At 51.3% G+C, this 25,248-nt stretch overlaps 1 protein-coding gene across 1 annotated transcript in view; it reads right to left on the bottom strand.

Annotated features, from left to right (window-relative positions):
- Nucleotides 1-25,248, bottom strand: part of LRRC75A (leucine rich repeat containing 75A) — a 106,674-nt gene that overhangs the window by 23,169 nt on the left and 58,257 nt on the right. The gene's annotated exons all lie outside the window — the stretch shown is intronic.

Raw genomic sequence — 25,248 nt, 5'->3', positions numbered from 1 at the left:
TTAGTAACAGCATAGTTAAGTCTGTTTTTCTCCACCTTTACAAATGAATAGGTTTTCACTCCTCGCCTTAGATTCAGAGCAAAGAGGATTTTCAAATATAAAAATACAGCACTTCAAAGCCCCTTTAAGGCTTACCAATAAACACATAAAAAAAAAATCCTAAGTCTTTACTGTTAAGAAGGGAAGCACCAGTGGGGATTAGTTATTTTGGCCTCTCCTTGTTCCAAGAGCTTTCCTAGTTTGCTAAGGTTTGCAGTTTTCATGTCGTAAAGTCTGGACATCCCCGTTGTTAACTTCCCTCCCCTGCCACCCGAAATTCTTCCCAGGCGGCTCCTCCAGCGAGCGCCATGGGATCTCGGGGGGTGGGAAGGGCAGATAGCTCAGCCAGGAGCTCGTCATCTGGGGGCTTTGCTCCTAATTTTGGCCCTGAGGTGTGACATCAAAATTAACTTTCTTATGGCCGTTTATAAAATAATTGTGGCTGCTGGGAATGTTCTGCGGGAATCACATCCCCAACTAGGATCTCCTATTGCCGTTGCAAGACCAAACACTGGGCTATTTCTGGGACTCGGCCCAGCACTTTTAAAAACATTTTTGCAAGCATTTTAAGTGCATACCTGGAGGGAATGCTAGAATTTTCCCCTTGCAGCAGAATCCTCAGCGTTGCATGCTGCCGGTCCCTGCGTGTGTGATGCTTGCAGCATACCTCCTCCGTGTGCCCGAGTGCCCCGGCTGCTCCACGAACAGCTCTTTGTTTACACATCTTTCCTTTCCAAACCCCACTGAATTGTCTTTGGCTCCACACCAAGCTCCACAGGCCTGTTCCTTCTCTATTCCAGGCATACAGTTTGGGAAGTGCATGGGGTAGTTGATGGGAAGAGTCATTTCTGTGCACCCAAGAGCATCCAGCCCCTGCACCAGGAGAACTAAGGGTCTCGTGGCTTTGGCCACAGCGTGGTGGTAGAAGGACCGTTGGCATCATCAAGATCTTGACCACTAAATCCTTCCTATCATGGTGAGATGAAGTCAAGCACCTTGGATTTATATTTGTTTACTAAATTAATCCACACCCGTGCAACGTCTCCACAGACATTAAATTCTAAAAGCTCGTGATAACAAGTAATAACAAAAATTTCCCCTGGGTGACTGCTGACCCTCTCCACTAGCCTCAACTCCATCATCTCAACCCGTCTGATGAAGAGCCACCCACCAGAGAGCACCATCACCCAGCCCTTGGTGCCTACCAGCCCCCACGTCACCCCAAAGCCAGGGACACAGCCCACACGCCGCACCTTGCACATGGGTTCCCACCTTGCAGGGGACCAGTCACTGCCTCATCCCTGGTGTGGTGAAGGGATGAGATGTCACCGGTGCCATCAGACGTCCTGCTCGTGGCACAGCCCTCAGCTCCTCTGCTGGGTACGGCACACGGGCTGAGAGCTGGCGGTGGCTTTGGGCAGCTGCACTCAGGCTTTGAAGACCCAGATCCGGCTCTAAACACACCTAAGCACACTAATATTGCAAATCATGTGCGGGTGGAGGAAGGAATCTGGTATTTTGGGTGCAGCACCTCTTTGGGGGAAACAGAGTGCATAAGAAGAGACTGGAGAAAGAATAAGAGAAAAGAGAAAGAACATAAAACAGAGAAGAGTCTGTGTTTGGGGCTGGGTGGATTAATTTACTCTTAACACCTCCCAGAATGACTCTAATTCCACCCTAGAGCATCTTTCCGAGGAAGGGAAATAAAGGACCGCAATTTTCTTTGCATTAAGCACTTTGGCAAAGCAATACTTGGTCCCTTTCTAAGGCTGACGTGCCTCAGTCCTGTGCTAGCACAGAGGAAAGGGGGAAACCACGGGGAACGAAGGGCAGGCAGCTCGGGCAAAAACTGCAGGCGGGGACTGGCTTCTGCACTGCCTTCCACGGGCACGTGGGCTGTGGGACGTGCAAAGGCTGCACGGATTCTGGAAACTGAGGAGGAAAATAGCAGTATACAGAAAGGAACCAGACACGGTGAACAAGTGGCTGAAATTAATTTAAAAAGGGAAGGGGAAAAAAAAAAGTAGAATGTTTTTGGTTTTCGGTCCAAACCACATAAATCTGACCCACTAACACTGGCCAAGTGGAAGTCACAGATCCACCACCTGGGAGCTCAAGGAAAGTCCATCTGGGTCCAGCTGCTGGGGCTCATGCCCAGGCTGCTGGAGAAGCAGCTGTGCTCGGTGGATGTTTGGGGACTTAGAGCCATCGATGGGGCGCTATGATGATAACCCCTAGAGAAGGTCAAACCAAACCAAACATCTGAGATAGACCGAAAGAGCACCCACACCTTCCCATGGTCAAGCTCCATCACCAAACCGCTCTTCCCTGCTCTTGCTTCTACAGCTGTGAGATTGCTGCGTCATCAGAATTTCACAGCATCCCAGTGGTATGGAGTAAAAAGACCCAATTAAACCTTTCAAAGCAACAAGCTTCCACACACACAAGAAAATGTAGTGTTATCCGAAGAAGCAACTTGACAAATATCCCCAATAGGGATAATCAAGCAGAAGAACTGCTCTCATTTGCATGCTGCACAGCCAGCTCCTCATCATCGTCCAGAGCCGAGGAGGCTAGATTCAAACATTCAGTGAAGCGATGGTCTTTTGCTCTGTACGAGAACCATCTATGTGTTACAAGAACAGGGATTTTTCCCAACTTGTTTTTATTTTCTGCTAAACAAAATTCTAAAAATAAGCATTTGGGATCCATCAAAATGCTTTGCTATTTAACTCTATTTAACACATTGCAAAAAAATGTAAATATCCTGCTGTTGCAGTACTCCATTTTTCTTCCCCCATCCTCCCGAAAATGAAATGTATTTATATACTCCTTCCTACGACATATTTTGTTCTCAAGAAATCTGTGTTTTCCTATAGGGAAACCATGCTGGAACATTCCCAACAAACTCTACTCCAATGTAATAAGAAACTGCAGCTGACGCCCCATTAATAACATGCATTTGTAGAAAAGGCAATCTGCACAAGTGCCAACAGAAAAACAAGAATTTAAAAGAAAACAACATGTTGGGATTGTTGCTTCTGTAAATGCCCTCCTGGAAGAGAATTGGACCAGAATGAGAAATTGTTCAAGTTTGCGTTATAACAAACAATGGTTTGCAATAAATAAACAACATTTTCTTTAAATTCTGACACGGAGGGGGAGGGGAAAAAGGCTGAAAAGACTCTTGGAAAGGGACTTTTATGATTGAATATATAAAAAACACCTGAGAGTAGCTATTGGATTTACATGAGCAGCTCCCCGCCAGAGAGAAAGGCAGCTGATGTGTTTGACTGGGAAAAGAACCTTTGAACTGAGTTGCAGCGCTCAGTGTCCAAAGGAAAGAGGCCATAGGAAGAGCAATCACTAGTAAATTGCTCGCAAACCCATACAATTTGCTGCCAATGAGTTTAAAACAGTTCCATCCTGGTGAGCTGAAAGGAAGGGGAGGAAAACGGGAAGGGGCAGGAGGAACGGGCTGTGACGGTGAGGGATAGGAGACCCGTGGGGATGGATGGAGCACAGCAAGGCAGAGCTGGCCGGGGCTCCAGCCCCTTCTGCATAGCCGGGATGGCTGGCTGCTTGGAATTCTTCATTTAGTTTCATTACTGGTGTGTCTTAGTCATTGCAAGGAACGACCCCACCAGCAGGCTGGCTGTGGCCCCCAACGTAGGGTGGGACAGCGTGGCTGCTCCCTCCCCGTCCCCCTCATTGCAAATTTTAGAGAAAAATAAATGAGTTTGGACACATCTTGTCTATTTGCAGATGAAAAGGGCTATTGTTAATTATCTCCATCCCTTTCCAGGGCCGGGGGGGCTTTGGGGTGGGGGAAACGCACCCGGTCAGGCAGGACAGCTTGGGAGGCATTGGCTCCGGGTTGCTTCTGCCGAGCAAAAAAATAAACCAGGAGTATCTGCAGAGAAGCGCGTGTGTCACACCGACCAGGCTTTCGCTGAAGGCTGGAGGGTCACTCGTTGCAGAGGCTGTTTGTGTTTCCTGTTCCTTGAAATAAGCTGAATCCCATTAATGCAAAGGAGAAGAAAATAAGATTTTTGACAGGGAGGGGGAACTTCAACTCTGATCCTCCAGCCCAGTTTTCTCATCAGAAACCAGCCCAAAGAAGAAAAAAACCCACCCCTCTCCCAACTGCTTTTCCTGCAATTAGGGAGTGATCAGCTGCCAAAATCTGTGCCTGGGGCTTTGCTTTCCCTAAACTGTTTATTTTATTGGAGTACAGATCACATTTGGAAGAGTTTAGGCAGGCAGAGGTCCCCCATCGCCTGTGCTGCTCTGATGAGAGCCAGAGCACGAGACGCAGCTGCCAGCCCGGCTCCCAGGATCCCTGCCTGTCCCTCACGCTCTTTGGGAAGATGCCTTCTCCAGGGCTGGGGGCTGGTATCACCCCCAGTTTCCCCCGATCCTTGACGCACTGACCACTTCAAGCCAAAGCCCTGCCCTTTCCGCTGCCATCCCGGCATTCCAATGGCCAAGAGAGGGTCGGAATCCTGACATGGGTCCCAGGTGGATCAAAGAAACCTACTTCTGCTTCAGCCCGACTGCGGACACGTTTCCCGCAGCTGGTTTTTGGGGGAACACTTACCACTTCCCCCCCGCAGGGCAGAGGATGGACGAACCTGCAGCCATCCCATAGCTACGGGGCTGGTGTCTGACCATGCCTAGGGTGGCAGGAACCCCCCCAGCCAAGCAGCGAGAAGGTCTTGGCTGCAAGAGGAACCGGCTGCCCGACGAAGAAGAGATGAGACAGCCGAGGTGAATGCCTTTCACCTGGTGGTTGGCCTGGCTATCCGTTTTTAATTGCAACTTGCACAGCTATCGAGCCACAAAAGTTCTGTTCCGCGTGATTTTTAATAAACGGACATTACATTGGCCAAGAAATTCCTTGCACCGTCACCGTCCTGCTTCCCTGCAGGGGCATACAACCCCAAGGAGGGACGAGACCCCCAGCAATTAGGCAGTGTTAAGCTAATGAGGCTTGACCGGTGTGAGACTGCTTCCACGAGCCCTCCCCGCGCCGGCAGACCCAATCTGCTTTACATTAACGTGCACAAAAAATAGTGGGTCCCACTCGGCGCGGCAGAACAGAGCGAGCATTGTAACCTCAGCTTTCATCAAACGAGGAGTAACAGGATACAACCTGATCCACTACTAGCTCTCTGCTCATGCCTCCAAAAGAAAAAGCGATGGGGTTTGTAGCTTTTTCATATTGTGTCCCAACGAGAAGATTTAGTAGGGATCCTCCTTTCTTTATAAGTACGGCAAAAAGTTGCTCAGAGCAGGGGGTTGAACCTGCTTTATTTACATCCTATAGGTTCCTTTTTCTGCTGGGCATGGTTTTTCCTGCAGCTTTGCTACCTGCTCACAAAGCCATTTCATTTTAATAGACCGCCCCCCTTCTACAGGGTCAGCAGAAACAGCCGCTACCATTTCTGGGGCTGCAAAACCAAACAAAAGAAAGCAGGCAACGAGCGTCTTTAACTGCCCAAAGAAAATCCCTCTTTGCCCAGCACTTCGTGGCTTTTGGCAGGTTATTTCCCTGCTAACACTGGGCATCTTGGCATTCTTCTTCCCTGGAAAGATGGAAACAGAGCTGATATCGGAGGTGAAGCTGGCTGCCAAGACTGCCTTTTCAGCTGGGCATAACAAAAAGGGAATTTTATACGCCGCTCTTAGCAGCAAAACATCCCTGCCGCCCAGTTCCCCGAACCCCTACGGCACTGCAAATTCTGTGGACAAGCAGGAAAACCACAAAAACCTGCCCCGAATTTTCCCCGACTGGCTGGGTAACCTACTTGCTTTTCTGTTAAAGAGCCAGGTCCCATTATCAGCTCTATCAATAAACCTACAAACCCATCGCCCTCTCCCTTCGGCTGCCCCAACGCACACATTTTGCCCTTTTCTCCACTTTCTGTACCCATCAGTGATGCGGTTTCTTGTTGCTGTGCTCCCAGCTGGCTGTTAGAGGGGAATGAGCGATGCTGGAGAGATCAGCCCAACAACAAATTTCCCAAGGTAAGCAATTTGTCTGTATTATGTGGACACATGCACGTATATATATATATGTATTTCCACGCCCCACCCCCACCCCGTCTCTAACTCATCATCTTCAGGACAATGAGCTGCGTTTTAGCACTCAGTGGCCAGCATGGCCCAACAGCTGGTTAAACTGGGGAACACAGGAGGGGACTCAGTCCAGATGGGCATTTCTCTCAGCCAAGACACTGCCAAGGAATAATCCCCATTCCCAACGGCAAGGTGAGAAGTGACCTTCACGAGAGACTGGGCACGCAGGGAGGCCAGCCCATGACGATGGCTCCCCCACAAAAAAACCCCTCATCTCACCAGTTTGGTGCTAACCCTGGGCAAGGGGAGGGTGAAACTCCTGGAGGAGCATATTGTCACCCTGGGCAACATGTTGCCAGATGAAAGAAACCAGCCCCGTTTCTCCGGGACTGGGATGTGTCAGAAGAAAGGATGGACGCCCCGTTTCTCCGGGACTGGGATGTGTCAGAACACAGGCTGCCCATGCTGGCAAGACAGGCAAAAGGCAGCGCGGAGCCGTGAGCATGGGCAGGGTCTGCACGCTGCGCTTTGGGCTCCCTTTCCTTGGAGGTGCCAACCAGCCCCTTTTGAGATGCAAAAGATCCTTCTGCGCTTTCCTGAGCGCTGGCAGGACACTTGGCCCATGGCCAAAAGGGGCTTTTTTTCTCCACCCTGTCACCCGTGAGCCAAAGGACTTTACCCCATCTGATGATGAAATGTCAAACTGGAAGGGGATGAGTCAAGCCTGTCTGGGTCACCCATGGGGTGAGCGGGGACCTCGGGGCCAGGCTACTGGGGGACAGATGGAAACACCTGCCTAGGAGCAACCAGAGCAACCAGGGCTGCAGCTAGGCTGGGCCTGGGATGCAGGAGCCTGTGCCAGGAAAGCTCCAGCTGTGCTCCATCGCAGCCCTGCTGTGACCTGCACCCTGCTGCTCGCATCTCCTCGTGCAGAGCCTGCTGCCTTCTCCGGTCCCACCCCCCCCACAGGCTCTCCCACTCCTGCCAGCCCCACAGCAATGCACAAGAACAAAGAAACCACCCAGATCCAGCCCAAATATGCCTCGGTGCCCCTTTGAAATGCCTGATGCCCAGCTGCCACCATCCAAAACCTTTGTGCTGGAAACTTCGATCCAGCCCTTCTCCCCACGGCAGCAAGGAGCAGCAAAGCTGCCAGTGCTCCCACCACTGTCCTCCTTTGCGCTGCTATTTTAAAACATTATTTTCATTCAAAGAGAGCAGCAGCGGGTGTGGGAGGTGGAAACTCACCCCGACAGCAAGCCAAAACCCCAAGTCGAAGTGATGGATGAGCTCACTAAACGCCTTCATTTACCACCGCTAACGATGCACGATGTGAAAGGGCTTGGAAAGAAATTTAGAAAGCTTCTATCAAAGCTTTATCATAAAGCTTGATTCTTCTAATTGGGAAATATAGCCAGGGGTGACAGCCGTGCCAGGGCTGGCTGGTAATTAGATGGGCACCACTGCCTGGGGGAGCGATGCCTTTCCCGCACGGTGGCAGGAGAGCAGCCCTGTGCAGACCTCACCAGCTAAACAAGGAGTAAGGCAGCGGCTGTTTTACACAAGGCAAACAATCACGGGGTGTCTGGAGGACTTCCAAGGCGGGGAGGAAGCGCATGTGTGTGGGGGTTCATTATTTCACCAGCTGATGCCCTCATTTAATAACCATTTCTGCTAGTTGATTCCCCACACAGCAGCCCAGGTTGGGAGAATAGATTTAAATAATCGCCGCCGTGTGTCAAAAGCAAATCTAATTTCCACTCCCTCCAGAAGCAGAGGAAGTGGAGTAGTAATAATAATAAAAAAAGCCCCAACCCCCCCCCCCCACTTTTCACAGTCAAAGGCCTTTTCTAATCAGGCATGGGACTAGAAAACGTACTTAGGGGACCACAGCAAAAGTGCAAGGAGGTGGGAGGGGAGCAGTGCCAGCAGGATGGATGGTCCCTCCAAGGGGAGAAAAACTACTGGGTTACTCCTTAGTCCAGCTGGAGAAAGGGAGAGGGAGGACGAGGAGGAGGGTGGCTTGAAACCGAGGGTTTAAGTCACAGGTAGTGCCTGCGACCACCTGAAGCTTTCAAGGCTGCAGCAAGAGCGCGAGCCAGCTGGGAGAAGGCAGTGGGTAGGACGGGGTGTCCTGCTGCTCTAAATCACCTCCTCCCAGCCTCCCATTTTTTTCTACTGTAGGATATTCTCTGGTTCACCTGGCTGTCAGTTCATCTGCTCAACAAGGGAAGGGCAAAGGCAATTCAAGCATTTGTCGGGGTCAATATTCGTCAGCGGAGGGGGGCAAAAAATTGTACTCTGCAGTTTGAGTTAATTGCTTTAAATTCTGGAGCAACCCAGACAACTTGCAGAGGGCAACGAGCAGGGTAAAGGCTCATTTTACTGAGTCAACGGAAAACCTTAAGCCCCTTCCAATGCGACAGCTTGCCCCGTAGCACCTACCCGGGTGGTATTTCAATACGCATGCATTATTTACAGTTTAGCTCCCACAGCTTACAAAGCAGGTCTTCGCTAACGCCGACTCCTCCCGACTAAGCCAGGTGTGGCAGGGCTGGCACACGGGCAGGAGCTGCAGCCCCGCCACGATTCAGGTAGCTGTAAGGGATAATTTTTCCATCAGCAAAACAACAGCCGTGAGGTGCCACCCATCCCAGCTGACCAGCAGTCATCCTTCAGCCGCACAGAGGAGCGGGACAGACTGCCCAAGCCAGGATGCGCTGATGCTGATGCTGATGGGTGATGTGGCTGAAGCTGGGGAGGCAGCCGGTTACGCACCAACAGCTTTAGTAGGTTGGATGTGTCACAGGAACAGAGATCAGAACCAACACGGGGCAGAAACCTGGATCGTAACATTTGCGATGCATCTCATTTGAATCTGCTAACCAGTTGCCAGGATAATGACCACACATTTGCATTTCCTGCGCTCTGTAATGCCGTAAATGAGAGATCCTCAATGCTGCCCAGCAAAGCATCCAAACCCAGGAGATACCAACCCAAGGGCATCATGCCCCACTGCATGGCACGACTCTGACCACCTCGAGCAATGCTTTACAGCTGGCGGGGGGACACAGGACACAACACACAAACTCGCATTCCAGTCAAAATCAATTCTGGCTGTTGCACTCTCGCAAAACATCCCTTCCAGGAGTTATTTCAGGCAGGAGAAAGAAGACACACTTGCTGTGCAAAGGGGCACTGCCTCCAGCAGCCAGCTCCCGGTGGCCGAGACAAATTCCCTATTTCCAAGTCAAATCACCCCGATTCCAACCTCACGCATCCGAGATGCCAGAATCAGACTCGGCTGCTGAGCCCCTTTCTCCCAAATGGCCAAAGCTGACTGCTCACCCCTGCTAGCGACCGGCAGCCCCAGCCCCCCAGCTGACGCTTTCGGATCAGACGGATGCTCGTCTCACCTCATGTGGCACAAAATCTCTTTGCAGCCGGTGTGTGGCTCTCGCGCTCTGAGTGCTGCATCATCACCACGTTTTGCCTACGTTTTGTTTTCCCCAGATTTGCTGAAAGCTTGCAAATTCAGGCCCAGGCTCAGCTGCTAATGATCTGTTTGCATACCTGTGTCGTGAGGGCTTGGAAGAGTCCCAAGGCAGCCATGGTACTTTCTGATAAAGGACACTGTGCTCCCTTCCCATGGTTGTGAACTCTCGGCAAGCAGCAGCACTCTCAGTGCCTCCTCAGCAGCTGCCAAAAAAGGCTTTTCTCTATGTGCAGTGTCAGGATTTGGCCTCTTCGATCACCGAGTCATCTGCCCCACACCTCATCTGTCCAGCTATCACCACAGCCAAAGCAGCAAGCGAACACCCAGCTTTCCACCACGCCCCTGCTTCAGCAGAGTGATGCTTGCTGCTAACACCAAGCAGATTTTAGAGGAAACACGGCTGTGGTCACCCATGGCCACCGTGCCCTACGCTGCTTAGGAAGCTGTGCTGGGTCAGTGTTAAACCAACCCCACGTAGCAAACCTTGGGGCTGCCCTCCTGCCTGCTGGGGTTTATCAGCACTGGTGGCAATGACTGGAGCTTAAGGCTTGAGGCTGCGAAGCACGAACGTGCTATAAATGCTCTTGGTGCAGGGGTTGGGATGCTCCTTTGTTCAGACAAGTCCTTTATATGCCAATGGAATGGAATGGAATGGAATGGAATAGAATAGGAAAAGAAAGAATAGAATAGAATAGGAAAAGAAAGAATAGAATAGAACAGAATAGAACAGAACAGAACAGAACAGAATAGAAAAAAGAGTAGAACGGAATGGGAAAAGGGAAAAGGGAAGGATATTTCAGTTGGAAGGGACCTACAACAATCACCTAGTCTGACTGCTGGACCACTTCAGGGCTGATCAAAAATTAAAAAGCTTCATATTATGGGCACTGTCCAAATGCCTCTTAAACACCAAGAGGCTTGGGGCATTGACCGCCTCTCTAGAAGCCTGTGCCAGGGTTGGGAGGTGCTGGGCTGTGTGCGACGCGGCACAGCATCCCTCCTCGCACACACAGGTACAGGCAACCATGCCGTGAGCTGCACCTGGTCCCAGCAAACCCCTCCTGGGCAGTAAGATCGTGACACCGTGCCCTCTGGAGCCCTGCTAGCCCATGAGTAACCCGCTGGCCTGCAGCAAACACCTCGAGGTATCATCTGATTTCAGCCAGATGATTTCAGCCGGCTGAGCATCTGGGAAACGTAAGCTAGAATTTCAACTGCATTGCACAAGCAGCGCCCCGCAGCCAGCCGTCCTGGCTGGGAAGGCTTTGGGCAGTGCTCAGCAACTGTCCCACCCTCCAGATGTGGCTGCAATATTCAGCAAAAATAACTAATTTCCAGCCCAAACCTGCCAATCTGGTGGCCAGATAACTCCTAGTGAAAATGAAGAACAAAATGGGTGATTTCCCCACCCACTGACCATCCCTGGCTGGCATCTCTGGGGTGCACGAAATGCCCCCGCTTCCCAGCAAACGGGGGAGCAGACAGCTCATGCTCCACAGGCACAGGAAAAATCAAATTTCCCCTGAATATCATCAACAAGCAAACAGGACGGCAGCTTTTTTACCCGCCATGCACAGCACATTGCAGAATTATTCCTTAATCACAGCCCTCATAAATATTTGCTCCCCCTCATTTGCAGCGCTTCACCTTTCCACCCGCGACAGGCATTGCATTTGCTCACCGTTCAGTCCTGTTTTCATCGTGCCAAAGGTCACTCCAGCGTCTCTGACTCTTTTAAATTCAACAACAAGCATCGCAGCGCTTGCTTTTCGAGCCTCTCGGGAAAGACAGGCCACCCCAGCAGCTAGGGCAGATTGATGGGCGCTGACATGCCAAGGACCCTGGCAGGGGGACACCCCAGGCTCCAGCAGCATCCCAGTGCTTCTTCCCTTTGTAAGACACTTATACAGCTTTTTCTCCCAGGCTGGATGCTGTCTCTGGTCAGTCTCGGCACAGATTTCTTCCGAGTCCTGCACTTTTAACTGTTGAGGGCTCTCCAAAGCACTCGAGCAAGCAGAAGTAGGTCTGCCTCACTGGAGACAGAAGAAGAGGGTAAAAAAACTCCAGGCAGGAGGGCAGGGAGGCATTAGGTGATTCGCAGCCTGGAGAGAGCCTCTGCCACTCCAAGCGAATGGCAGGATGCTGCAGACCCTGGAAAAATCTCACCGCCGCGCTACACTAACGACGGCACAGCGGCGATAAGCATCAGTGCAGAAGGACCACCGTTCTGGGTCACATCCAGGTCTGCCAAGTCCAGATCCTGTGTCTGGATGTTAATGTTTAGGTAAAGGAGCTAGAGCTTTATTCGTTTACTCCTCCCTGGCAAATCCTTGAGCTTCCCGTGCTTTAGAGACTTCTTGAGCCAGGGGTTGAGTCTAAACCCTGGTGTTTCATGGCCAGTGATGAAGCTGTCCTTCATTCCTGTCCCAGCTCTCAGCTTTCAGGCCCTTCGACATCGTTCAACAGGGAGAACTGGGTGAAAAAGTTATTCCTTCTGTTCAGTTCCAGCCTGCAAGTTGCTGATGTGGAAGCTTTGCTGTAACGACGGCACGCTCGTTCGGCTGCCGAGCTGGGGGAAGCCGGGAGCCAGCTCAGAGCATCCTCTCTGCACTGTCAGGTTCATCCCTGCCTGTCTGACACACACATGCTGAGTCAGGGATAAAGTGCACACCAGGGACAACCTAACGCCCTGGTATTTATAACCCTACTAGCCTTAAAAGAGCATTATTTAAAGCAAAAGCTGCTTAGTGCTGTACGTTATTGAATTTAAAATTACTTAGTTTTTTTTTTCTATTCTTCTCTCATTCCGCAGACATCTATCTTTCCCCAGCTGGATGAAATACTTCCCCTCTTCCCACCCAGCTCAGCCTGCGGTGCACGATTGCTGGCCTGTCCGTCCTCTCCCCTCCAACATCACCTGCTGTTCCCACCAGGACAAAACATTTCGCCAAGGATTTTGCGTGGTCACAAAACACCGGACGCACCAGACGGGATGTCTTCGCGTTAAGCAGCATTTTTTGAGAAGAGATTTATCACCTTTTCTACATAGCGAGGGGGATTGAGCGCGGCGATGCCTGCCTGGCTGTGGACAGCTACATCTCGGTGGGGTGTCTTCGAAGGGTTGTGATTCCCCAGGGATAAGCCGGCTCCCAGCAGCCAGACTGGCACCAGTGGGACAGGGTAGCTGCCCAGTGCCACGTGGGGCCAGGGCGCAGCCACCGCCACTTGCCAGCATCTCCCTCTTTTTTGGGAAGCAGCTTATCCGTCTTTAACCTCAGCTTTAACCTGCCCACCCCACTTGCTCCAAGCCATCTTTTGGGGTGCCAGCGTGGAGCAAAAAAATTCTGGCCAGCGACCTCGGTGCCTGCAGAGAACCAGCCCCAGAAGGTTGCTCCGGTTCAGCTGGAAAACAGACTTCTCGCACAGGAGTCCCTGACCTGGCAGTTTTGAAACCACGCAGACCATCAGGGAACAAAAATACAGAAGGCACTGTGCTTCCAGTCATGCGTGTGCCAAAGGGAATAAATTCAAGAGGCAGGAGCCCAGAAGAAGCATCATGTGGAGGAGCACGGAGAGCAGAACAGCTGACAGGTCAAATCACGACTGCTTCAATCCCAGCTATACAAGACACACAAAGTCATATTTTGAGTAAGTTTCAGAAGTCCAAAGAGTCCCAGATTGGCAGATCTAGGAAATACCCCGGGGCCATGGAGGAGACAGAGGTGAGAAGACTAAAGGAGACGAAAAGTGCCCCCTGTAAAATCACTCACATCCAAATATTTCTCCCAACTCCTTATTGTCTCCTGGTACCTCTCAAGGTTTCTTCTTTTTCCTTTTTGTTTCACCAAGGTGTACGCCTCGAACCACAGCAAACCTGCTCGGTTACCGTGCTGAGTGCGGGTAAGAGCCGTACCAAAGCGCCGGTGGCAGCGCTGCGGGAGGACAGCCCCCTCCCATGCTCTTCAGCGCTGCAACCGCTTCCAAACATCTCTGCCAAAGCACAGAAAATACTTCATGTGTGTTGGCCGAGGGCTGCAGGTACCAGACCAGTAAAAAAACAGGTAATACACACAGTGAGTTAAAAATAGTCAAGCAAGACTTTACAGTTTTACCTACATGTGTCCAATATGGGGCAATAGTTGAGCTGTTCCTCTTCATCAGTTGCTTTTCAGGTTCTCCCTAAAGGCTTCTGAGCAGGTCCCCGAGTTGCTGAATGAAGCCATGCTTCATGGGGGGCACCAGCCTTTGATTGTTGTGGTGTATCTACATTTTTTTCCCCTTTTTTGTTTTTAATTTGAAGAAAGCATTCAACCCTCTCATAACAGAGGGCGCATAGGCGCAGTGGAGAGAGAAGTTTGCTACGCAGGCTTCCACCAAAGTGAAGGTTATTAGGAAAGAAGACATTCTTTAAAAGAAAAGAATACATGGGCAATGGGATTGGAATTGATGTACCAACCACAAACAAGGCAGGGAGTCCGTCCTACACTACAGGTGAATCTGTAGTCAGCTGGGCTGGAGAGGGATCCCTTGAACAGCTTCATAAAGAGTTGGGGGGGAAAAAAAAAAAAAAAAAGGGAAAGAAAAAACCTGAAGGTGACTATCTCCCAGGGGAGCTGCTGCAGGTGATGCCTGTGCACCAGGCATCCTCGGTGCTGGCACTGCCTGTGGGCATACCGGGGTTTGCTCCACGGGGGCTGAGCCAGTCCCATCCACCCGACACAGGCGTTAACAACCGCTCCTCATCCCGCTACTTCTCTCATTACTGGGGTAATCCACGAATAAGGCTCAGCAAAGTGCTTTGGTCTGGGAGCAATGCCTTAGAAGACAGGCCAAGTAAAAACCCAAAATGAGATAAGCGGGATGCTGAACACACCATGAGCCAGCTGGTGCTCACGGTGGGTGGCATCGCTGACCGCAGCCGTGGGGCAGCCCGGACATGACCTTGAGCTTCAAAACCACTCAGCACATCCCTGACAGCAGCCAAGGGAGATGTCTTTTCATCTTGCTCATCCTCCCCTTGTTTTCCACTCTCCCTCCCAAAATCTTAGCTCCCTTCTGATTCCTTCTGTGTCACTCCCGAGGTCTTCCCATCGCATGAAGTCATCCTTCTGTCATGGGAGGATTACTCAGTCCCCACTGTTAACCCTCACCGTTCCCAGTTAACACTGCTAACTGGGAACACCGTATCCCAGTTAGCAGGGATAGCCCTTTGCATCAAATAGCTCTGTGGGACCTCCTGCCCCGGGAGTCCCTCCAGCACAGCCAGCAAGCAGCCTGGTGACAAGGGACAACCAGACACCAGGCACCTTGCGAGACACCTCAGTGGTCGTTTAATATTTTCCAGAGGAAAATCTGGTCTGCCTCGGCCAGACTGGGATTTGAATGCTGAACCACGGGAATATGCAGAGATTCAATTCTAATTTCCAACCCTTGTCACACAGGCAAAGGGTACGATAAGCTTGGAGGTGGCCTCTCTTTTGCTCTTAGGCCAATTAACAGAAACAACATAGTAAATAACCACAATATTTCCAACCCTGCTGGATATGCGCAGGGAAAAGCTTTGCTCCAGCCCAGTTGCGCCCGTATTAACAACTGCCACGCACAGGCGGGCAGCGGTTGGTATTTGGTCCCTGCCCTGGGAAATGGATCGTGTTCCGCCTGCGTCCAGGCTGCAATCATCTCAGAGACACACAGAGCTCTGTGTTACAGCCGCAGCCAACACACAGCCGGCTGCCGGCGGCTGGCAGCTTTGCAGCAACACGTCTGGGTGAGGATGGGGGCAAACATCAGCATCTCCTGCTGCTGAGGGTCACAGCTGGTCCCACCCCGGGGGCGATGCATCTTTTTGAGCCACTCAACGAATTGCAGCCACTGCAGCTGGTATTTAACTCCCGAGGGGGATGTCAGCACAAGGATACATCGACTCGGTGACCAGGCAGGTGCCACGAGGCTGCGGACCTCGGTCACTGTGATATGACCCAGCAAATGTCAGAAGATCCACCCTGGTCAGGAGCACCTCAGCCACTTCCTCCTGCGAGATGCAGGACCCTACCTGTAAGCCAGCGCCAAGCATCCTCCCCCATGAAGCCTGATGGCCTCAGTTCCCACCACCAGGCAGCTTGAAGAACCACCAAGAAGTACAGCTTTGCTTTTCTCCACCCCAAAACACATGGACAAAGTCTCAGGCCAGAGGTTTGGGAATTGCCCGCTTCCCGCTGCAAAGGCGGAGCAATCTGCAACACCCCCCGCAATCACAGTGCCGGGCAATACCCCTGGCTGGGTTTTGTAGCATTTGCTCCATGTGGCAGAAGGCACTTGGCTGCTGTGTCCCTTTGGGTCTCTGGGACAGTCATGTAATGGAGGGCAAAAGAAAGTCCCATTGACACAGTCAGGAGTCGCCCACCCACGGGTCCCAGAGGTCTCCAGCTCACAAATTCCCTCCTGCAGCAGCTCCACGCCTGCCGTGCCTGCACACGCGTGCACATAGATGGGATTTTAATGAAGAGGAGAGACCACATCGTTCCTGCTCCAGCCTCCCACCGACAGCGGGGTTGTGCTGGATGCTCTGAACAGACTGCTTGTTGCAGGAGCTACAGTTTCTCCTGTCGCTCGCCCACAAGCTGCCAGCAGCAGCGGAGGATTTTCATCCACAAACATTCTCTTTCTGTTTTCAAAATGAAGGGCACATTACTCATGCACCAGGCTTCCCTCTCCCCCCCCCCCTCCCCGTGAACACTCCCTTATTTTTTGCATCACAAGGGCTTTGTAAAAAATGCAAGCAGGCACTGCAAATGAGCATTACAAATCAGTGCCCAGCATTCCTCCAGGACAGAAATGTCTTGTGCCCCTGATGAAATTAGGAGTAGGATGTTGAAAGATCGTTCCTACCACCAAAACAAAGCTGCTCAACCGCCCTAAGTTCACCACCAAATCAAAACACCCTTCTCTTCTGTTTTAACAGGTCTCCGTACCTGGCTGCCAAGTGCAATGGGGAACATCGGACCCACAGGTAACCATAGATTAAAAACTGCCACAGCCTCCTGACTTCCAAAAGCTGTCCCAAACTATTTGTTTGCACTTCCAGCCAGGTATTTGCAAGGTGATTTCTAATGATTTCACACCAGAGGATCTTAAGAGATCAAAAGGGAGTTCAAGCTGACTCCCAGGTGTAAAGGAGGAAACACATTTATTTCACTGGCGTGTTTCCATGCCTCCTTTAATACTGTGGAAAACAAAGCAATGCCACGGAAAACCGAGCAAGCAGTGGTGCTGCAGCTGGAGCAGGTGAAGCCACACAGGTTTGGGAAGAGCAAGGATGGGCAGCCCTCGGTGTCTGGGTGCTACAAATGGGAGCTGGGAGCTCTGCCTCCCACAGAGCTGAAATACCTGCACAGTATTGCTGTGCTGATCCTGAAAAGGAAGAAGAAAAGCATTTTTGGCTGCCTCCAGCAGCAAGGGACAGTGCCAGAGCCTTGCAGGGCTCCACTCAGACCCCATCAGTGTGCCATCTCAGGCACGCCTGCCAAACTTTCCCTGTCCCTGCTCCTGTTGGGTATTTCCCCAGGTTCCCATGCCTGATGCTGGGGTAATACCTTTTGCAAAGCCCAGGGTGGCACAGGGGGAGGCGGACTCCTGCATCCCACCACAGCAAGATGCAAAGGGAACAGGAGATGCTTGCACATGAGGAATGAGGGGTCCAGGAGAGGTGTCTGCACTTCCCCGCTCAGGGTTAAAAAGCAACACGTTGCTTTTATAACTGACTAGGGTCTTGCTCAGCAAACAGCAACGTGCCATGCTCTTCCACCCTGCAAAAAGCAGGGGGTTTAGCCTTGCGTGCAGACAGGGAGCAAGGCAGCCTTGTGCCAGGCACACAGCACCCTTCTGCAGGGAAGACACATTGGGAGAAAACCTCTCCTCTGCTTTCCCCTGGTGAAGCTGATTCCTGCCTCCGTAAAGCAGCAGACACAGCCCCCTTCTCCTCCGGCACGGCTGCTCTGGCAGTACCTGTTTTCCCAGCCCAACAGATCCAGCCTGTGGATGTGCAAACCCAAGCTACGACCCCAGTGTCCCTAGTCCTGAATGCACCATGGCCCTGAACGCCGGGGACAAGGCAGGAGCTGGAGGAGGACGGATCAAGAAGGATTTTTGCCCTCGGCAGGAGTATTTTATGTCACTCTGATGGAGCTGGCATATGATGGGCATGGCACACTGTGGCTGCTGGGCCAGATCCTGCAGGTACCAGGGGCTGGAGGTATCAGCAGGGCTTACCTTCCACCCTCGGCTACCAAATATCCCCCCTGACTTGTTGCTTCATCAGCAGCTGCTGCAAAACAACATCTCACCGGGCTAAACCAGTCTGGGTTCCATCCCAGCGCTGCCAGAGGGATGCAGAAAGCGAGAGCCAAGGGTTGCTGCTTTTTCAGCCCTGCCTAGGCTGGGAAAATAAAACAAACACAATATTCTGTCTTACTTTATCATGCATATCCCTGGAATATGCACATATTACATAGAGAAGTACCTATTATGCAAGGGGTTTTACACCCTCGGTGTGGTTCCCACCACCGAGGCAGGGCCACAGGCAGTAATTTCCCTGCAGAAATATAGGGCAACAGAGAAAAAAATGCTCATTTGCTGCTTTCCTCTTATTCATACCAACACTCACAAAGCAACAGAAAATGACAGCTACTGTTGGACACTTTTATGACTAAATATATCCTCCATCTCAGAGAATTACAACCCTACAACTTTCCTAACCTGTCCCAAGAGAAAAACGATGGCTTTCAAGCCACAAAACTGTCTGAGCTGGAGAAAAATCAATGCTGCCCGAGCCTTGAGCCACAAGCCAAAATGTGGGAGGCTGCCAGACGCTCTTGACAGAGGAATTGGGGGATCACCCTTCACGCTGGCAATGACGCATCAAGGTTATCCGTGAGCAGAGCATCCCCGTGGGTGCTTGGTTGAGTCCCTTAGGTGCGTTAAGAAAACCACAAAAGAGAAAATTAGGCTTAAATTTCAGAGAGTGAAGAAAAGAAGTACCTAATATTCAGGTCTTAAATCTGTATGCAGGCTGCTGAGAAGAGACCCGACTTCTCCAAATGTAAAGACCTTGGTGGTGGCCAGCACACTCCTGCCACCTTCTTCAAGTGCTGCAGCTCCACTTTCTCTTCCCTGACCTTGTCCCTTGCTACCACCGTTATCTCAAGAACCCACTGGCCATTGCAGTTAAACATAATAAATTAGGATAAACAAGAATGCTCCTGGAGCGCCTTAGGAGCGATGTCATTTTTCTGCAGACTGACACGTCAGAGTAACAGTCAGAGTAACACGTTAGGAAGCAGGAATGTGGTTTAGCACTGACTAGCGCTGCTTGTCGAGCAGAGAGGACAAAATAGTCTGTTTAAACTGGAATTTACCTGAACAGGATCTAATGCAACAAAGCAATAAAGGGGCTTTTGGACCGGGCTGATGGAGAGATACAGCTCAGAAAGCCTGCAAGCCAGGTGGCTGTTGCTAAGGGATGCGGGAAATGCAGTGGGGAAAATCACAGCAGCAGAAAGAAACTGCAAGAAGAAAACTGAACGATGTGGCATCCCATTGCAACAAGGCAGAGCCGGGTCCAGCTCCCACCCGCCCTGGAGCCCCACGTCGGGCAGCGCAGTGCCCATGCCCACTTCTTGCATCAGGAGGATGGACGGTGTTAACAGGGTGGTAATGACATCTCCATTTCACCATGAAATTCAGCTGGAGAAAGGTAAGTGTTTACTCCACAGCCTATAACCAAAAGCTGCCTCGCCCAGCTGGGTACCTACAGCAGCTCTGTTCGCATTATCACTGCAGGATTTGGGTTCAAGTGGTCTGTGTTCCCAAGCTACATATGAAAACCCCTGCAAAGCCATGTCCTGCATGCCCAGTGCCCACGTGCAGCAGGCAACGTGTGGGCAGAGCTGGCTTCCACACCAGCATATACATTGCAAAGAAAGGCAACTCTTGGATTTAAGAAAAAAAACCCAAACCAAACCCAAATAAATTAGATTCCTGGTGTCACCAGAGCCAGCAAAGAATGTTGCCCTTGTTTAAAGAACACGTTTAGAGCAACTATGGGCACGACTCATCCTTTATATACATAAATCCTTGGGAAATAACTACGACTCGCTGTCAGCCTTAGGGATGAGCTCAGGACAGCTGTGGGAGAGCCGGCCAGGCAGTGCTCCCTGCAAAGAGGAACAGCAAACGGCCCCTTCTCCTGCAAATCCTCCAAATCCTCCTCGGGTCCATTCCTGGTGCAGCCGTGGAGCAGATCCCACACCAGGGCTGACCTTCCCCTCAGCCCTGTGCTGTAGAAGTGCACCCAGCTGCTGCCCACATCTGCATCGTGCCCGAACCGGGCATCCAGGCTGGCCCCACCACCAAGAAGGACAAGTGGCAAAGAAAAGAGAGCTGGCTGGAGCTAAGTGAAGCCACCTGAAAAAACCCTGTGAACTGAGAAAAACCATCAGATCCTTGCTCTTCGCAGGTCCCAGCACTGGGGGGAGGGTTTGCATGGGTGAGTGCTCAGAGCTCTGAAAATAAAATGTTTTGAGAGAGTGAAGAACAGCACCACATCGGCTCAATCTGGTGTGAGCCCCCTGTAAATTTTGTATTAGGCTCAGGGCAGGCATGGACTTATTTTCGGGGGGGTTCTCTGCTTATGGCAGAGTGACAACTGGGTTAAAAAATCCATGGATTTAGGTCCACACTGACCCCATTTAATTCCAGTGCTCAAAATGAGCTGCTTCACCCTAAATTCTTCCATGCTTCGTACTCCAGTGGCATCAGCAGAAACTGTGTGCGAGGAAGGGTACTACCTTATGTAAAATGGGGCTAGATTTGGAGTTAAAATATGAATAATGGATACTCCTTCACACCTTGCCCACTGCTCTGCCTGGCGGGGCAGGCACCACGGCTCCATCCCCTCCCTGGTGCATCCCTGGCTCATCGCTATGGCTCCTGCGCACAGCGGCAGTGAGGGCAGCAAGCAAAGGTAGCGCACCAGCCACAACTCTTCAGGGTGGGAAAGACACAGCAAAGCCAGGGAGACTTATTTTTCCCCCGGGAAACACTTTCCCCGTGCCCAAGAAGCGTGCAAGCCTGTGCTCCAAGGCCATTACGGATGCGAGGAGCTGTGATTACCAGTTTTGCTTTTGCGATGCTGAAGGCAAGCACCTGGCAGCAGGAGGAGCAGGGAGATTCCAGGATCTAATTCAACACTTGCTAGTTAAATGCAGGACTGTAATCATGTCCCTAGGCAGAGCCAGAGACGTACAAATTATTTTAGCTGGCTGGTTCTATCCTCCTGCTATTGGCTACCCTACCAGACAAAACACTGATTTTCATCCGGGATGTTTAATATAAATATACGTGATTCAGAGGGAGGCACGGAGAGGGAGAAAGCAAAGTGAGAGACAAACAGATTTATAACAGGCAAAAAAAAAAAATAAAGGTCATTTGGCACAGGTTGGGGTGCTCTGGTGCCAGGCAGCACAGCCAATGCTGAGAGATTCTCCCTCGATTTAGCTCTTTCTGTGCACACCCAGGCTGAACGCGACGCCTGGGGTGAGATGGAGACAGAAAGAGCCAGCCCCCCGCTCTGCCCGCACCGCCCGTGCCTGGCCGCAGCGCCACCGGCTGAAAAATCAGCTCCAGTCCTCTCTATCCATCATTTGTCCCCATCCTCCTCCGGCTGCTCTGCTTCTGATTATCACCTGTAACAAATACGGTGGCTGCAGAATAAAGAAAAGCAATTTTCCCCTGTAATTATTTCGCCATGTTTCTGGTGGGACTAATTACAGCTATTTGGCTTTGCTCAGCGCTCGGTCAAGCTGCACCCATGTGCAGGGCTCTCGCTCATTGTGCCAGCGAGACCTCGGCAGAGGTACCAGGGGGTCCTGGAGGGACCGAGCCACCCCACCGCTCGTGGCTACGTCCCCCATTGTCCAATGGAAACGCCAACCAGCATTTAGTGAAGAAAGGATGCTATCTCACTAAAAACTTGACCATGGGCATCCCAGGAGGTGGCAATACAACATCCATGCCTTCACTAGCCCTGAGCAAGAAGAAAGAAACATCCCGCTAGCGCCTGAGACCGCCTTGATCCCACAGCTGGGAAAACGTTTTAAACAGTGAGAGGGATCAGCACTGCATTAATGAATCCGTCTCTTACAAATGCACTCCCTACCGCTCCCATTCGCAGGGATAATTAAACTCCAATTTCTTCCCAAGCCCTTCCAACATGTCTAACCCAGCTGCAGGGGATGGGAGACTGCAGAGCACTGGGAGATGGGCACAGCCATGATCCCAGAGAAACGATGCCTCTTAATGAAGCCACGGCACAGATTATGATGTGTGTGTTTGTGCTTGTTACGAGCCAGTGCACTAACGAGCGTGTCTCTGGCAGACAGGACCCAGGAGCACAATGCATCACAAAGATACAGATTTCTAATTAACAAAGTATTTTCAAGTAACTCTGGGAGTTCTCCACGACAGGTTCTGCTGCCCCTGCCATTGTGCTGCGATCCCTAATTACCAGCAGAGAACCAGCTACCAAGCCAAAATACTGATCACAAGGTCAAGAATCACCGTGCAGGAGAGGACAGACCAGGTTGCCACATCCAAAGCCCAGGGTTACACGCTCCCTATGGATGGATCCTCCTGGCAGGTTGCAACACAGGACAGGAGATGACTCCAAATTGTCCGGTTTTGACCCAAAGTTGTCTTGCAGGAGAGTCAGAAGGCTGCCTCTCCAACAAGAAAGAAAGAAAACTTTGAGTTTCATCCTCACCCAAAAAAAAGCCTTGGTGGAGGGGGCAAAGGCTTGTGAGACACCCACGAGCTTGGTGCCGGGGCCACCCAGGGACCACAGGGCAGCCCATGGGGCTGTGTGGGACCCCCAGCCCCAACGTTCATCACTGCACTGGTGCCCATTGCTGCATTTTTTTGTGAGTAATTCATACTCTGCCAAATCGCTATCATGACAGCAGGCGCATCGTGGTGAGTTTCCCAACGCTTTTCCATTAATAACCCACAACCGAAAATATTGCCAGAGCCCCCAGTGCTCTGTCCCTGCTATAACCAAAGGCATGTTGTCACAGTGGAGAATTTAAGTCAGTTTCCCCCAAAAGGAACGGAGGAGCCTTTCCTTTTAGAAAGGCAGCTTTTAACCCCAGACCTTCGCCCCAGACTGGCTGCTGGCTGCTGGCTGCAGGATGCTGGTGGCCACCGAGGAGTCTCCCCGAACAGCCCGGAGAGATGGCAAGCGAGCCCCGGGCTCGTAACAGGAGCCGTGACTCCACAGACCAACGGGATTCCCACCCCAGCTTCCAGACTTCCCTGTGCCAACGGGGATTTTACGAGGGCAGCCTCCGATAAATCAAAATAAAACATATCCCAATTACAAGGGTCGTTCGTAGCTACTTCGCAAACGCCTTCTCCACAGGGGCACAGCCAGCCCCCGCCGACCACCAGCACTCAAGGAGGGAGAGGAGGGGGAGGAATGGGAACTCTGAAGAAAGTCCAGGATTCTCCCCATTTATTGGCTCTGTTTAGTTTCTGAACAAAAATCAACCAGCGAAGCAAAGGAACAGGACAAGACGTGGCGTGATAAAACCCGCTACAGAAAGAGCTGGGAAAGTATTCCCGCAGGCTTCGGTTTTATTTCTGATGAAATGAGCCCGTCCTCTCCTACTCCATCAGCGGGGACCACTGTCCCTCTGCTACCACCACACCTTGCCAAGAGACGGATGCAAAGAGGGGCTCCATGGCTCCCTGGCCATTACAGCCAGCTACTAATTATACCCCAGAGCAGAGCACTGATGGGCTGTGGATGGCCAACAGACACAACAAAATGTGGAAACTTACTATTTGTAAGTTCCTGCAATATCTGACAGCAGGGCTGGGTCAAGCCATCGCCGACAGGTGGGAACAAGCCCCTGTTACTCCCTTGGAGGCATGGCAGGGCATTTGCAAACCCCAACCCAGAGCAGGGGGCTCCAGGGAAACCCCTGCTGAGAACTACCCATCAACTCACAGATGAGACGGGGAGCATCCCTAACAGGGTCACTGCCAGAACACAAATAAAGCCGTGGGGGCTCAAGCACAAGGCAGATGCTCTCTCTGTTCTCTCTCTCTTCTCTACATTACGGCATTTAGATCTCAGCAAAAGGTTGACTCCAACTTCTGAGCACCTAAACCATCAACTCAGGCAAACCCCATCCTACAAACCCTCGCCGGGGCAGAGGCAGCAGCCAGCACCGCGTGCTCGCAGCCCCAGCGTCACTGCCATGCGGTCAGAGCTTGTTTTAAGGCTGAAACCTCACCCCTGCTATTAAACCCGTGAAAAACCTCAGCTATTTCCCAGCCCTTCCAAGGAAAGGCGAGCGTTACAGCAGGCTTGTAAGATAAAGCCTCGCAAATCTCTGGCACGTGGACACACTTGCACAACCACTCCAAGCTGATAATTAAGGACAGGGATTGATAATTAAAGACAGAGTGGCACAAAGCGCTGCTTTAATTTTTTTTCATTTTCAAGAATTTCTCGTCTTTTGGGCTATAAAGTGCTCCCCGCTGCCAAACAGCGTTAACTTTAACGATGCCCTGATGGGATGACAAGGGGTGTGCATTTCCTATTCTAATTAAGACAGAAACCCCAGAGGATAACGGAGCTCCTGGGTGCCGAGCCCTGCCCACAGGGTGCAGCCTTGCAGCACGCAGCCCCAGAATGCTCCCTCTGTTTCTGCCACTTTACAGGGAAGAGCAAATTTTAGCCATCCATACACCCTAGGAAAGCCAAAGGCACAAAAGCACAGTTATCCACCGCTAATGACATGGAGGTGTTTCTCCACCTTTGGGTCTCTACGCTCAAACAGGGTGCAAAGATGCTGAGCCAGATCCCTGGAAGATGCAGTCCTCATCTGATTTGGCCATGCAATCCTTTATTCCCTTGTTTCTATTTTCCACCTGTGTCTATTTTACTCCCCTCTTCTTTTCTTTTCAGTTTTTTCACCAGATTAGCCTCCACTATGGCTACAAATAGCATCTATTACAACAGGACCAAAAACTCTCTTGGGATCATGAGCCAGCACCTGGATACAAATCCTGACCCTGCCAGATTGTGGCTTCTTTTGTATTTCTCACTTCCTTAAACAAAAATAATTAATATATAATGCATAACATCACAGAAAACAAGGAGCCTTTTCCATCCCATCAGCCTCATCCACAGGTTTTTCAGCTCCATGGATCTGGGACACCAGCAGCTGGGATGCTTTGCTAAGGACCCAGGCAAGGATGGGGCCGGGGTCATTTCCTCCTTATTTCTAATCAGTTCCCTTCATGCAAACACACTACAAGCCACAAGTGCATGATGACATGTGCTTAGACATTAATTATCAGCTAATTAGGCTGTGTTGGAGCAGTTTGTCTCCTGTTCTGCAATGCCCAGCATGGGATGTTTGCAGGACGGATGGTTCAGGTTTGCCAGCCTGTTTCCACTCCCTGGGCACTACCACACTGCTCTCCTCTGCAACCGGGATGCAACGGGGAAAGGAAAATGGAAAAGGAGGAGCACACCTCTGGGTAAGCACAAAGCAACCTGATACGCA

This window comes from Falco punctatus, assembly GCF_963210335.1.
Source record: "Falco punctatus genome assembly, chromosome: 1".
NCBI classification, from domain to species: domain Eukaryota; kingdom Metazoa; phylum Chordata; class Aves; order Falconiformes; family Falconidae; genus Falco; species Falco punctatus.
This window is presented reverse-complemented; position numbering and strand designations above follow the sequence as displayed.